General features: G+C 49.0%; 1 protein-coding gene across 3 annotated transcripts in view; it reads left to right on the forward strand.

The window, feature by feature from the left end:
• Positions 1–4,802: 4,802 nt before the first annotated feature.
• Positions 4,803–15,396, forward strand: part of NDRG3 (NDRG family member 3) — a 55,098-nt gene continuing 44,504 nt past the window's right edge. For all 3 annotated transcript variants that reach the window (XM_065754229.1, XM_065754230.1, XM_065754231.1), the window contains exon 1: positions 4,803–4,855. The gene's annotated coding sequence lies outside the window, so the exon portion shown is untranslated. The remainder of the gene's footprint in view (positions 4,856–15,396) is intronic.

Below are 15,396 nucleotides of genomic sequence, written 5' to 3' on the forward strand. Positions count from 1 at the left end.
TCTTGCATTTCCTTGCCTGTCTTCTGTCATTTACATTTTATTTGCCTAATTATTTTGCACACGGTGACATAGTTCTAGTTCAAAGCTCCAATCCCCACTGCTCTGCTTCCAGGACTGTGCATTCAATTAATTCAATACCCACATCAGTTCCCTATATTATGCAGACAATATATGAATATATAATATATTATAACACAGCACAGGACACATAACACTGTAACATGATACATATGTGTTATACATGTTATTTATGCACACAGTTGTATCACTTGCACATACATAACACACATCTATAATCATATCAGTGGCTTTATGTGAATATATGTACCTCTTTAATTTGGAGATTTCAGCTACTTCATCAGCCTGCTCTCCTGCTTCAAGCAATATCCTCACTGTCCTGTGAAGGTTTTCTTCTATCCCTTAGTTGTCACTCGGTGTCATCCCAACCAGAACTTTTCAGGAAAAGTGATTTTAAAATGATGTCCATTTACACTCTAACATTTCCCATACTTCCACCAATACACAGCCATATTTTTCAGACTGTATTAAGCAACTATGGAAGAAAAAAGTGTGGTTTTATAAAGGAAATAATGGAAATATGGTGTGGTCTGTTTTCCAGGCTGGAAGACATGGATCTGTCGCTGATTTCTAATAGAGCTGGCCCAGCTTGGGCAGAGATGGGTGCTGTGCTGAAAACAAGAGGAAGCATCTCCCATGGTTGTGCAGCTGCTGAGTGGGTTAATGATCCTTTCACTGCTGCTCTGTACCCCTCAACCATAGTCATTCTGCCCCCCACTTCATATTTTGCCCTTTTTTTGTGCTGTGAAGCAGTGCTGGCCCACTTAGCTTGCTTCTCAACAGTCAATACAATGGATGTGCAGTGATTACGTGGAAAGTGTTTTTCAACATGTCAATGAAATGAGAGCACTTCTTTCAACTATTTCACTTTCATGAAAGCCCCAGAGAGACGTAAGTGAATCTCTTGGCTTTGATATAAAGAGACAAGCTTTGTGGAGTGCAACTTTGCCATCAGAGGCAACAGAGGCCTTCAGAGCACTAACATTAGCACCTTCTTGCTCTGTCTCACAGCAAAGGAGCAGCCTTTTGCATGACTGCTTGGAGCAGTAGGATCAAGCCCAGGGCTTCCTTCAACACCGGTATGTCACACATGAGCTTCCCAGACTCGAGCAGTCCACTGCTTTGGAAAATGCATGTCCTTTCATCAGCTCCTCTTGCATTATTGGCACTTCAGGGGCTTGCCATCCTCCAGCTCCCTCTGGCCCCATGGTACAAATTTTCTTCATTCCACATCTGCGGCTGAAGATGAGCAATCATGCCTTCCACATCTTTGCACGGTGCTTGAGAAATGCAGCCAGCAGGAGAGCTCTGTGCCAGTGAGGCAGAGCTGCAGGCAGCTCCTGTGTGTGAGCAGGCTGCAGCTGCTGGGAAGGCTCTGCCCTCTGCTTCCAGGCACCTTTGCTCTGCACAAAGGCATGGGATAACATGCTGTTGCAGTGGATTGCATGAGCCTGATGAGGTGTGTGTGTGGAGGTATGGCACAGCTACACTGTAACCCGCTGTTCCCCTAGCTGCTGCAACAGAAACAGACGCCTGCTAGCGGTCAGCCCTAAGCTGTCACCTGAACCCTGCTGCTCTCCCTTCCATGGTTCAAACAAATCTGCAGGACAGAGAATGGAATAGGCTCCCATAACCCTGCACTGCAGCTGCATACGCTGTGTGTTGTCACAAAAAAACTATCAGAAGGTGAAATGTCAGAAAGAGATTCTAAACTGTCTGCAGAAGCAGACCACTCACAGCAGCCTTCTTGCAGAATTAGGTTATTTGAAGGGGAATCTGTTTTGTCAGAGCTGATGTCTCTGGCAGAAGCTCTTTCCTTTGAGAGAGTTGATACAAACATGCAGAGAATACGCCCTACCATCTCTTGACTGTGATGAAGGAAAGCAATGTTTTGAAAAATATGACTTGGATTGGGCACAAGAGATGTTGTCAGAGACAGGCCCGATGTTAGCTGTTCTTATTTTCTAAATACAGGTTTCTCTGAATGCAAACAAATGTTCCTAGCATTTAGCTACACTAAATGTGTATGTTGTGCAAGTGGTGGATGAGGGTCACATTGGTGTAAGACCGCCTCATCACTTGGCAGTGAATGGTTCGCTTTTCTATACAGCTTGAAAATTAATCAACTGAATTAAAATATGATATCATCTCAAGACCGTCTTAGTATTTTAAATGGCAGATCCGGATGGCTAGAGCACTTGCTTCTGGACTACTGTTCTAGATCTCTCTGTGTGACCTGTAGGTTTCCACAAGACAAAAATCAGTCAGTGCCTTTTGAAGAATTTAGGTTGACATGAGAAAGTTTACAGTTACGTTGTGCTTATTCAGAAATAAACAGCCACCCACATTCTCCTGGTTCAGGAGGCCCGAGCAGATCTCACCTGAGAGCCCCATCTGCGCAGTGCCTCAGCCCAGAGCCACGCGGTGCCGGCAGCCAGGGAGGCCCTGCAGCAGCACACAGCTGAAGGACTGCAGAGCCATGGCCCTGCCTGCCTCCACAGCCAGAGAGCAGCCAGCCTCCCAGCCCTCACGCCTGCAACATGGTTAATACTGCATCAAATCCCCAGCACAACTGGGAATGGTTTTGCAAACCAGTTCCAACAGAAGTCCTTTTTGTTGGTGTCTTCCCTGGGAAAAAAATATGAACAGCCTCTTCTGAGCGATTGCAGTAAAAACGCACAGGTCAACAAAAAACACACGGGGAGGAGGTGGTGCTAGCTCAGTTAAAGGAATCCTGCGGCCTTCTGCTGCATCCTGCAGAGCATGGAGTGCTGTGCCACAGGACCAGAGCAGATGGAAGAGCACATCCCACAGGGCCTCAGTAAGACTTCCCGGGCTGCGGGGCTGTTACAGTGGTAGTACAGCCTTCTGGGGGGAATTTACCTCTTCCCACCTCCACCCAGCAGCCAACCTAGTTTACATACAGACTTAAGGAGTGGCACTGAACATTTCCAAGTGCAGCACTTATGCAAAGCTGTACCTGTCCTCTTGTTCTTGGCAGCCCAGGTAGACATAAAGTGCTGATATGGAGCTGGGGGAACACTTGTGCCTGTGCAAGAAGGAGTGCTGCTCTTCACATGTTTTTATATGGAAAAAAAAAAAAAGGTCAATATGAAGTAAGAGGGTCGATAAGTTCATTGTTCTAAGATGAAGTTGATGGGCCAAAGTCACATTCCATCCTAGCCCAACTCTGAAACAGGTGTTTGAGAAGGAAATGAGTAGGGAAAGAGCTGGAGGCAAGTGGTCCTACATATGGCAGGAACACAACCAAGAGCCAGGGCTGAGCTTACACAGCAAGGAGCTGATGGCTGGAAATGGTCAGGGCACAAACCTGCCAGATCTCAGCATGAGGACGGAGAGCAGCGGGTGTCAGACTGCGGCAGCACACTGCAGAGCCCCTTGGTGGCCCTGCCCGGCCCCACCACGTGTATGTGTCCCACCTGTGGGCCCCAGAACCCCACTGAAGCCCAGGCTGGACATTCTCTGGGGAATTATTCTCTGCTTTTGTCTGAGTTTGCCAGGCCCTAGGTCACACTGATCCTGACCTACAGATAGAGTTTCTGGCTTGATCTTTTACCCACCTTATCTCTGTGGCTTGCCCAGCAATCACTGGCTACACATGAAATGACAAATTGCTGGAGATAACTGGTAAGCGTGAGGACGTGCTGAAGCAGCAGCAGGCAGCGCTGGCAGGATTTCGCAGGCGGTTCAGAGCAGGAAGAAGGGCAGAGGAGCGCCGGGCGCGGTGACCCAGCAGCACTCCCCGCCCTCTGCTGCCGGGAACCACCGCTCGCTGCCCCTCCTCGGCCTCCCCTCCCCCAGAGCTGAGTGCCTGCGAGGAGCCGCGGGGCCGTACCCCCTCCGCAGGAGCGCGGGGCGGGCAGCCGCTGGGGGGCACCAGAAACCAAAGCATGGATTCACTTCGGGCGACACGTTGTGTTCAAACGCCCGGCGCGGGTCGGTGCCGAGGTGAGAGCAGCCGGGGACGGAACCGAACGCTGCCGGGGCGTTCCCGAAGGCGCCGGGAGACAGCAGAGCGCGCTCGGCGGGGACGGCCGCGGCTGCCGCGCGTTGCACAGCGTGCTGCCCGCCCCGCGCTCCTGAGGAGGGGGTACGGCCCCGGGGGGTGGCGGCACGCGGCTGAAGAACGGTGACCTCGGGGTGCGCTTCCCCCGCGATGGGACCCGCACGTTGCCACAGACGTTTTCCACGTACGCGGAAATGAACGGGCAGATCCGTTTGGACGCTGACAAACGGCGCCAACGGCTCCCATCTGTGACCCCGGCACCACCGAGCCTCCGCGCTCGCGGCCTCAGGCCGAAGCGCCGTGCCGTGCCGTGCCATGCCGGTTACACGGCAGCTGCACGCGGAGCAGCACAGCACACGCACTTGGGCCCGGCTGAGCCGTGCACGGGATTCCGGGTGAGTTCCTCAGCGCTGAGCGAGCCAAGCGGGTTTTCTCGTGTTCTGAGTTTTCAGAACGTTACTGCGCGACGATGAATAGAGACGGAAAGGCCACAAGAGCCACCAGCGACCTCTAGCACTCCCCTCGCTCCGGGCGGGGCGGGGTCGGCCGGGGCTGCGCGCGGAAGGCGGTGCCAGGGGAACTACCACCAAGATGGCGCCGCCGCCTTCTGGCGCCGCGGCCGCCCTCTTGATTGTAGTCCCGAGCCCCACCGCGGCTCGCGCGCATGCGCAGGCCCGCGGCGCGGCGCGCAGGCGCAGAGCGGCCCCACATGCCGCGGCGGCCGAGGAGGTGGAGGCACCTGCGGGCCAGGTGAGCGCCGCGGCTGTCCGCTTCGCCCGCCCCGGGAGCGGCGCGGGGCCCCGCGCGGTCGGCCCGTGCTCCGCCTGGATGCCGCGGCGCTCCGTGGCGGCTGCGCGGCAGGTGCCGAGCGGCGGTTCCGCCGAGGGCGGCGGTTGAGCGGCGGCGGCCCCGGGGCTCGGGCTGCCCGTCCCGGGCGGCCGTTAGCGGGCGCGTCCCGCCGGGTGAGCGAGGGGCGGCGCGCAGGCGGCGGTCCGGCGCGAAGCGGAGCGGTGTCCTCCGCTGTGCGGGATGCGCCGGGAGAGGGAAAAGCGGCGGGAAGTCCCCGGGCACTGGAGGCGGTGGGGCCGCGTTGGTGACGCCGGGGTCGGGCTCGTCTCGGCCCCTTTCCGTCGGCGTGCTCGGCACTCCGCACTCGCAGCGTTGGGCTGCTGGTTTCAATTTTTCTTTTTTATAGCAAACGGATTTATTTTTCTTGCGTTGAGTATCGTTTTGTCACTGTACGGTTGGGAAGGGAATAAGTTGTAAAGAAAACCCCAAAAACAAAAGACCTTTAGCTGACTTACACCTCTGCTATGGACGAGTGCCTGTTTATCTGATATGTCCCAGGGAGCGATTCGGAACGGTGAAGCCATGTCAAACACTTGTGCTATTATAAAAATCATCACTGCTGGTCCCTTATGCCGGCTCACACCGGCTCACAGGACGGGCGGTGGCACCGGGGCCGTGTGGAAGCGGGGTGCTGAGCCCCACAACTCCTGCGGGGCTGCGGTGGTGAGGATGTGGGGATCCCAGGTAGGGCAGAACCCAGTTCTTCTGTCATGAGCCTCTTGGATTCAGACAGGACTCAGGAGCTCGTTGCTGTGACTTTGTCCTTTTCTTTAGAAGCAAGTGGGCAAAAGTCTCCCAAACCTATCAGTCTTTATTTAGCCCCAGAGTATAGGTCTGTGGCAGCAGGTCAGTGGGCTGCGTAGAGTCTGAGAGCTGCATGGTATCGGCTTGGAGCTTTTCTGGACAATAGCTGATTTGGACCAGGGGAGCAGATGTGTGGCTCGTACTCAGCTGGAACGGAATTGTAGGTAGAGTTGCCTGAAGAAACAAGGCAGTCCTTAGGATTCATTTGCATCATGGACTGCGATTGTGGACGATTGTGGACTCGGGCCTGAGAATGACTCCTCCATTCTTATTTGAAACTTAGTTTGTGTGCGGCCCACAGAGTGCTGAAGCCAGCTGCTGGGGGGGCAGGAGCTTAGTGTGGGCTATATCTGGCTGTTAGTGGGGTGCTTGGCTTTGCAAATGTGTAAGCTAGATAAAAGGAGAGTCAGACAACCGCTGGAAGCAGCATTACTGGAGATGTTAATGATATTCCTGGCTTTTCAATTCGTTTTTAACCTAAGATAGAAAATGAAGTTAACAAACGTGTTTAATTTGTCTTCCTAATCTCAAATCACCTTCAGAAATCCTCCAGTGCTTCTGTTCACAGCTTATGCTTTACGCTGGTCGCATATAATAGGATCTTAAATGTTCTTCAATAGAAAGCATAAATACAACAACACATTTGTACTTCAGTGGCTTTGTTATGTATAACGTATGCTTTGGTCTCTTAAAGATATGAAATTCTGTGACAGATGGTACTAAGATGGTTTCAGTTCTTAAACATTTCTCTCTTGCAACGTTCTCTCAAGGTGAACGTTACAGCACAGTAGTGATGTGTAAGTACAGCATTTTATTGGAGAAGCTGATGGTGACAGTCGTAATATGGTTTTAAGTACAAAAAAAAAAAAAAACCAGAAAGCAAATCAGCTTTTTTTTAATTTGGTTTTCATGTGCAACGGAATACAGATTTTCATCTTGAAGTATTTAATTGTCATTCTCAGCTCACTAGGGTTGCCACTGCTGTCATCTCCTGAACACAGGAAGGCCAGGCCCTCAGTGAGTCCTGTTTCTGTAGCTGAAGTCGGTGCTGATACCATAACCCACTGATGAGGGTTTAGCTTGTGCTCATCTTCTGCCATCTGCACCTTGGATTGAAGTGAATATGCCTCTGCTGCTTATGGCTCTTAAGCCTCATGTGGGACACTTGCACGGGGTTGGTTAAGGCTCTTTGTGTTTGTAATTGTTACAGCCTGATTTAACCCCTGATTGGTAGAGGAGATTGGAGGAGCATTTTTCTTACTTCTCTATAAAATGTTGACAAGAATGTTTCTGGTATATCTCTTAGTACATCGCAGTGGTCTTATTTTTCATATGAATGTGGTTTGGGAGGAATAATAAAATTGTGTGCTTTTGCCTGAGAAGCCTCAGCATTCCAGCTGCATCGGTGAGACAGGGCAGCAGTGGTGTGGTCCTGGTGTGGGAATGGCTGTGGGAGTGTGCCCTGTGCTGTGCAGATCAGAGCTGTCAGGAGGTCCTAATAATCTCACTTGGCCTTCACTTCTCTTCTTGTAAATTCTGCATTAGAAATGGGACTTTCTGGATTTTTAATAACGTATTCTTATCTATTAGTCCCCTTATTCTGTCTGGTCACAGCCCCTCAGCTTGTATGGCACATGTAGCCCCAGTTAATGTAACCATCAAATTCTGCAGAAGTACGGGAACGAATAACTTGGCTTCAGTTTGCTATGGTCCTTGCCAGCCTTGGATGTGTTTCTCTATTTACAACAGGCTTCAGTTCAGTGGCGGCATGGCATGTTCCTTACTTTGCATCTATAGCCTCTAGCGTATGTAATGTTTAATTTTAAAGTAACCTTTACTATTCAGTTGTATATAAACCAGACTGATTCTTCTATTCTTAAGTACCAATTGAATTTAAAAATGTGAAACTAGTTTCGTCTTTTATTTATTTTTTCCCTATAAGAGCTGAATCATAGCTTTTCTGTTGAACAGAGAATATAAGCAATCTGCTTCCTTTCTTTCATCTGGACTCTGGTGGTGAAGCTGTTATGTCTTAAACGGTGCTGTTGGCTGGTTGGTATGGAAGAGGGCTGGTGCTGTTCTTGCTCTCCTGTAGCAGCTCCAGCACTTGGTGGGTGCTGTCCTGAGTGGGCTGAGCATGCTAACTCAGCAGGGTGCTATGCCACTCCACTCCCCAGATGATCAGCTTTTGCCAGGTAAATTGAAGGAGTTCAGTGAAGGGCTGAGGAGCAGCAGGGATGTAATCATTTTTAGTGGTGTAAGGGCAGCCGCAGGACCAGGTGAAAGCACCTATTCTGCCGTTCCTTCCTGGCAGTGACTGAAAGGGATACCTCGGAAAGATGATGAGGTTGGGGCAAGTGAGATAGGCCTTTGAGCCCCCTTACTCCTCATCAGCTCTAGGATGTCATGAGGTCAGTGTCATGTATTTAGGTAATGGTTAATGCATTTTTCTTCCACGGACTTGCCTGTGTCTCTGGTCCATTTGAATGTATAGTGCTGCTGGCATCTCGAGGGAGACCTTCCAGAGCACTGACAATGCTGTAGGAATTTAACACGTCAGCGTTTTTTGTTTTGAACTTGACAGCTGCTACCTTCAGTTGATATCTCATAGCTTTTTTTATTGTTTGGAAACAGAACAACTGATCTGTTTACCTTCTCTATGCAGCTGATGATTTTGTAGACTCAGTCGTATGTCGCTGCAGTCTGTTTCCAGGCAGAAGAGCCCTTGCCTAATCAATGATTCCTCGTTGTTTGTCTTTTCAAACCCTGTTTCCTTTTTAAAAATGCTTTCCACTTCTGATGTGTCCCCTCTGAATGAAGGAGCAGACGGCACACAGGATTTAAGGCGCGGGCAAGCTATAGCTTTATGTGGTGCATTAATTCCATCTCTTTCTAAACAATTCCCTAATGTTAGATTATTTGGTGTGTTTTTTTAAACTGTTGGATGGCCGTGAGCTGATGGTTTTATCATCGGTCGTGACTGCAGCAGGAGTTTCTGGATAGTGATCACCAGTTTGTAGTGCATCACTTCGTATGTGACGTTAGGGTTGGTTTTTTGTCTGTGTGCTACTTTGTTCTCACCAAATTTCATCTGTTGTTTTATCTCCCCATTATTCAATCCTATTGGGTTTTCTACAGCTCTTCAGCCAGCCCTTATCTCCACTGTGGAGTAACTCACATCCTCGGCAGGCTCTGATCCCCCCTTGCCCCCTCTTCCAGGCCATTTAGGAATGCAGTGTACAACACAGCGCTGCAAAAGGCTCCTGGCCATCTTCCTCCCACGTGGAAATGGATCACTTATCCCTACCCTCTGTCTTCTGTTTTTCAGCTCATTATTAGCACAGCCGAGGGCTTTCCCGTTCATCCTATGGCTGCAAAGCTATCTGGATGTTGTCTTGTGATGAGGCTTCATCACTGCCAGAAGCAGACGCCAGTGCCTGTCCTTGCAGCCCTGCCTGCTGCTGTGTGAAGAATCAAGCCTGTGAGCAGACCTGGCTGCAAATGAACCCAACAAATTAGAATGTAATGCTGGCTTAGTGTTGATGTACTGAACATAGCATATGAACGCGTGCATTTGATTAGAACCAATTCAGTGAGGTAGATGCCTATTTCTGCACTTGCTGCTGCTGTCTGTAGCTGTGACCCTGCAGTGTAGACTGGAAGGCAGTGGCAATGTCTGTGCACAGATGTGTGCTGTGTGTTTGAGGCTGGTGTGAATGCGACGCTGTGGTTAGGTGGGCATGACTTGGTGTGTAAATCACACCCAGCCGCCAGTCAGACTGATTTTGGTGACTGCTTCATGGACTTTTCACTGTGCTGAGGCAGGAAAACAAGTTGACCATGAATCCATACCTGGAATTTCTTAAAGGCTACAAGCTAGGAGCTTTGTGCATTTGGGTAAATCAGTAGGGAGCTAGTGTAATTGTCATACTATGTGTAGACTTCATTCTCTTAGTTTCTGTAGTTGTTTCTACCTTTGCACGGGTGAGAGAAGACATTTAACTTGCATAAATAGTAGCTACATGGCTTGAATTGGTGCGTTTCCTTCTGCAGAAGGATAACTGAGGTGCATGCAGTTCTGTGCTTTATTTCCCACATGGTGATGATGGGGCTCAGGAGTGGTGTGGCTGAAGCCTGTTTTCCCTCTGCCAGCTCAGGCACTGCCCGCTGTGTATCTGCAGCTCCTGTGTCAACAGTTCACGGGCAGGTCGGCCCGGTTCCACAATTGGTACGGGGGGACCTGCAGACCCACGCCCCAGGAAGGGGGAAAGGGAGATGGGCCTAGAAATAAAACAGCAGCAACGATCTGAGGAGGAAAGCTAGTTTACTAAATAAGATATCAGAAAGCAAAGTAACACAATATAATTGGAATTAAAGCTAATAAATCAAATAAAATGAGCAAGAGAGTGTGTCCGATAAACCGAAGGCCTTACACTAATGCTGAAGACGGACGGCTGCAACAAACACCCACTGCCGAGCTCAACTCCAAAGGGAAGAGAGTCGGTCCTGTGACCGCAGACAGTTTTCATCTTTCCCTCTGAGAGTAAACTCGTAAAAATACAAAGCATCACACAGTCCTCTGGGGAATGTAGTTCTTCTCTTCTGAGACAGGTACGCCCAGAACTATCGATATCCACGGAGCTGGAGCATTAACTCTTTAACTCCCAATACACCACATGATGTTATGATGTGGAATATCAATAATACAACAAAAGTCATAAAACCATAACATCCTGTCAGGCTGCTCAGCTGGGAAAGAGGCTTTTCAGCCCTTCTGTAATATTCCAGGTTTCATGTTCTTCTGATGGAGTTCAGCCTGGTGTGGTTTTTGTCAAAGTCCTTGTTATGAAGTCAGCTTCTTTGTTCCTCGAGGTAGGACAGAAACGGTACTGAATGCATTTATTCAAGTGCTCAGGAAAGCTGGGAAGATCTTGTTTCCTATTTTACAATGCCACTGAGCCTTCTCCGTGGCCTGACAGACAGTGAGATAGAACTCAGTGCAGATGTGCACAGGATGAAACAATAATTACCTGGCACGTGTAAGATAAATAGGTAGTTGGAAACATTCATTTGTTTTTAAGTGTCAAAGTGTTCCTTCACCTCCTAAAGTATTTTTGGTCACATTTGAGATTGTTAGAAGCTGAAGTGTTTGTAAGCATTTTGCACTGTGCGTACTACCTACATGAAGTAAATGTTATGGCCTAGGGAGAAAGAACAGGCAGGCTGGGCTGTTCCTTCGGGATGTCTTCTTGTGAGACCTCGTAAGGGCCTGTGTCAGGCTGCGGGTACTGCACTGTTGCAGATCTGCCTGGTTAGAAGTGAGACACAGTCATTTGGTGGCACTGGGTGAACCTGTGTACCACCCATTCATACTGGCATGTCCTTAAGTTGAATGATTGATAGAGGAGTTGGTGTAATCTAGGATAGTCAGCTGTACTTTCTCAGTTGCTGGCCTGTCATCATGGCAGTTTTAACACAGAACTTTCAATTGCAAAAACTGGGTGGAGTTTTCAAACATAAATACAAAAGCAGAGGGAAGGCCATAGGTTGCTCTGTGTGGATGAGTTAGTGAAGAAGTTCAGATTACCTCTTCTGCCAAGAAGACACTGAAACAGGTTGGGGTTTTTGAAGAACAGAGTGCCATTTTTAATTGTTCACAGTGGAATATTGAAAACCCTCCAAAGTTGCTGGGCTTCCGTCACAGGGGGTGCAGATTGCTCTGGCAGTGTGGTTGTACCCCAGCCTGGGAAGCCTGCAGAAGTGCCTTGTCCTGATAAAAAATTCTTCCGAGCACGTAGAGCAGGAGCTGTGCTCCCACTGGGCAGCACCCAACCATTCGTTACCTTTTGGGCAATTAATTTGTGCAACTGTTTTTAATGGCCTTGGAGCTTGTGGCCATTCTGCTCCTGGGGATAACTGCACGAGGTGGGTGCTGATGCAGGGTGACTGGTCCCAGGGGATCAGGAACTCAGAGAAAACTTTTACTGAAGGGCCACAAACAGCATCAAGTCCGAGTCCTGCTCCAGGGAGTACCCAGCGTGTGTGTGGTCATCTCTTGCTCACAGAAGTTGTTTGATCTTGCAGCAGGCTTGCAAATGCTGGAAGCCATCAGCCATTTGGTACCTCTAGTTCTGATATCCAGGAGGATTCTTTATGCCAAACATTTGAGTGTGATGCTTGCTGATAGAAAACATCTTCAGAAAAGGAGCTACTGGGCCTTAAATCCAGGCTGACTTCATTAGCTGTGGCTGTTCAGTGAAGCTGAATATATGCTTCTCTGGGTGTACTGCATGCGGTAAGAGGATGTGTGCAGACTGTTGTGCAAGTCGTTGCTGACTAATTTTTACTGTGGATGTGCTCTTACAGCAGGAGCTGTCTGAGACCTGTGCTGCTTGCACAGATGTCCCCTGGGAAGTCTCAGTGGCTGTGACAGTGAGTGGCTGTGCTGTAGCACTCTATTGCCTAACCCTGCATGCCTATAGCGAGCTCAGGACCTCTGCTGGCATAAGCTCCTTGGGGAGCATCCCAGTTCTGTGGTGCATGCTGGAGAGCTGGGAGGACAGGGGCAGGGCTGAGCAACGCAATTCCCAGAAGTTCCTCCCTTCCAAAAGTACTGTACTGTGGGTAGTGACTGGAAGATTCGGAGAAGGAGAAAAAAAAAGAAAAAAAAAAAGGAGACCCGAGCAGGTGTCTGGCCTGGGGCAGTCATGCTGAGAGTGATGGAGACTTCTTGGGCCCTTGCCAAATGCTTGTTGCTGACGTGGTTTTATTTTGTCTCCTGTTCATACCTGATGAATGTGAATTACTGTTTTGTATAGTGTGTGTCCTCCTCTGTCTTCATGAATTGTTTGCAAATGCAGAGGAGTGTCAGCAGTGATTCCCAAACTTTAGGCAGCCTGACAGATGCTGTCGAGGCGGATTGCTCCTGTACCCCTGTATTTCAGCAGCCCCTGGAAATCTGGGAAGCAACAGCTCAGTGCCAGGGTAGTCAGGCCTGCACGTATGATAGCCTCACTGGTGCAGTGAGAGCATTGAGCCCTTCTGACAGCAGTTCAATTTATGTTGTGAGAGATGGGGATTTATAACAAAAGCAAGTGTAGAGTCTTGCACCTAGGGAGGAATAACTGCATGCACCAGTACAGGCTGGGGGATGAGCTGCTGGAGAGGGGCTCTGAAGAGAGGGACCTGGGTGTCCTGGTGGACGACAGGTTGACCGTGAGCCAGCAGTGTGCTCTCGTGGCCAAGAGGGCCAGTGGCATTCTGGGATGCATTAAAAAGAGTGAGGCCCTGGTGAGGCCTCATCTGGAGTACTGTGTCCAGTTCTGGGCTCCCCAGTATAAAAAAGACAGGGATCTCTTGGAAAGAGTGCAGCGCAGGGTCACAAAGATGGTGAAGGGCCTGGAGGATCTCCCCTATGAAGAAGGGCTAAGTGAACTCTTTAGCCTTGAGAGAAGAAGACTGAGAGGGGACCTGATCCAGGTTTATAAATATCTGAGGTGCGGGGGACAAAGTGGCGAGGCCAGACTCTTTTCAGCAGTGTGTGGAGACAGGACAAGGGGGAACGGACAGAAACTGCAGCACAGGAGGTTCCGCACGAATGTGCACAAGAACTTCTTTACGGTGAGGGTGATGGAGCACTGGCACAGGCTGCACAGGGGGGTGTGGGGTCTCCTTCTCTGGAGATATTCAAGACCCGCCTGGACGCCTACCTGTGCAACCTGGTGTAGGGAACTGCTTTGGCAGGGGGTTGGACTCGATGATCTCTTGAGGTCCCTTCCAACCCCTATGATTCTGTGATTCTGTGGCTATGCCTGATAGCAACTGTCTAAACAAAGTGGGGAAAGCGTTATTCTGGGCTGCTGTAATTATATGCATCGAGCCACTCTCACCAGTGTGCAGGTGTCTTTAGAACAATTTGCAAGGCTCACCGTTGGTTATGCAGGAGGAGGATCTCGTGCCTGTTCCACCTGATTGCGTTCAAGGTGTGGCTATGTTTGTAGGTGTTAGAAAATGATGTTTCCTGGCTAATAACAGCTTTTCCTGACCAGTGCCCCCTAAAGATTTCTTAGAAGTCTGTAATCTTGCTTCTTTATTCATGTGGGGAGCAAAATTCCTGGAGGACTCTTAAACCCTGCCAGAGATAAATTGAGTGGATATGTGTCTTATTTAGGTTGCCAAACAAGCCCAGGAAAGCCTTGAAATGCCAGCTTTTAACATTGTGTTGCATGGGATTTCTCAGACCAACTCAAGAGGAATTCACTGAGCATTAGCTTTTCTTGTCTGTTATCCATTTACAGCTGACATTTTCCATTGTCTTTTCACAAGGTAACTGCTTTTTTTCTTCGGAGTTGAATAGCTCCCTATTTCTTTAATAAAGACAGATTTTCTTCACAATGAAAACATGAAATTGGAGAAACCTAAGCCAGCTATTAGGGGAAAAATAAAAAAGAAAAGAAGTCAAATATATTTCATTGTGTGATATTTTAACCTTAGAAGAAACTTGTAGTAAAAAAAAAAAAAAAAGAAAATTATGACCTCACATAAAGGTCTGTCATTACGTCATAGAATAAGAACTGTTCAGGCAGAAGTAGTGCTGAGCATTAATGCAGGTCTCTGAGTGTGTCTGCTTCTTTGCTAAGTAGTACTTGTTGGGGGAAAAATGATGGGAAAAGATTAAAGTGGCTCGAAACAGCATGTGCCAGACAGCTTAATTCAGGACTAGGCATTATTTGCCTGAACTGAGGTGAGCTGTAATGTGGATACCTTGCTTTTCTGTAGTTTGGTGCCCGTGATGTGGGGCATGAGCAATTTCTCAGATCTGTAGCCTTCAGACGTCAGCCCGCTCTGTGGATTGATGGAAAACGTGGCACTTGCACTGCTATTTTTATCATGTCTCCACATTAAGATCAACTGCTTATGTAGAAGCCATCAGCAGTCATCTTGTTGGCCTAAAAATGATTTAAGGAGGTATAGTCTTAGGGTTGCCAAAGCTTTTGATGAGGAATGGCTCAGAACTTGAGTTACAGACTTGAAGCACTTCCTTTAGCACAGCCCGAGGCATTTCTGTCCCATCGAGTATCACAACCCTTGGTGCTCCATCTGTGTTTCAGAACTTCAGGCCTTTCCAACAGCAGAGATTCCACGTGGCCTCATGGGCCCAGGCCTAGCTTTCACAGCCAGTGCTCTTCCATAAGTATCGTCTTTCCCAGGGGCTGAGCAGTCAGGTTTCTTGCTGGCAGCTGGGTCCTGGAATATCTTTTCTGATGATTACACCTTTAGTTAAAGGAAAACCAAAACATTTAAACTGAAACTGAGGTGAATGTTTAACAGGAGGAGGATTGCCAGTATCTAGGGGCAATGGAAAGTGTTGGCCTCTTTGTCTAATGGAAGTTATTCAGTGCAGAATTAAATGATCTCTGGGGAAATGGCATCTTCCCATCACAGCACGGTTGGTGAAGGAATTACGCAGACCAGTTCTTTGTCTTGGGCTGGGCAGCGCTCCCAGCTGTGATGTGAAACCAATGGGACAGGGCTGTGTGGAGAACAGCACTGGGGGTCCTGGAAAACAGAGTAAGGCCTACAAACAGATTAATGACTCAAATCATTGGTGTTTGTTCCTAAGGAGAAATGTCTGAGCT

This window comes from Cyrtonyx montezumae, unplaced genomic scaffold (genome assembly GCF_038088225.1).
Source record: "Cyrtonyx montezumae isolate F1298 unplaced genomic scaffold, pur_monq_1.0 scaffold_9, whole genome shotgun sequence".
In the NCBI taxonomy this organism is placed as follows: domain Eukaryota; kingdom Metazoa; phylum Chordata; class Aves; order Galliformes; family Odontophoridae; genus Cyrtonyx; species Cyrtonyx montezumae.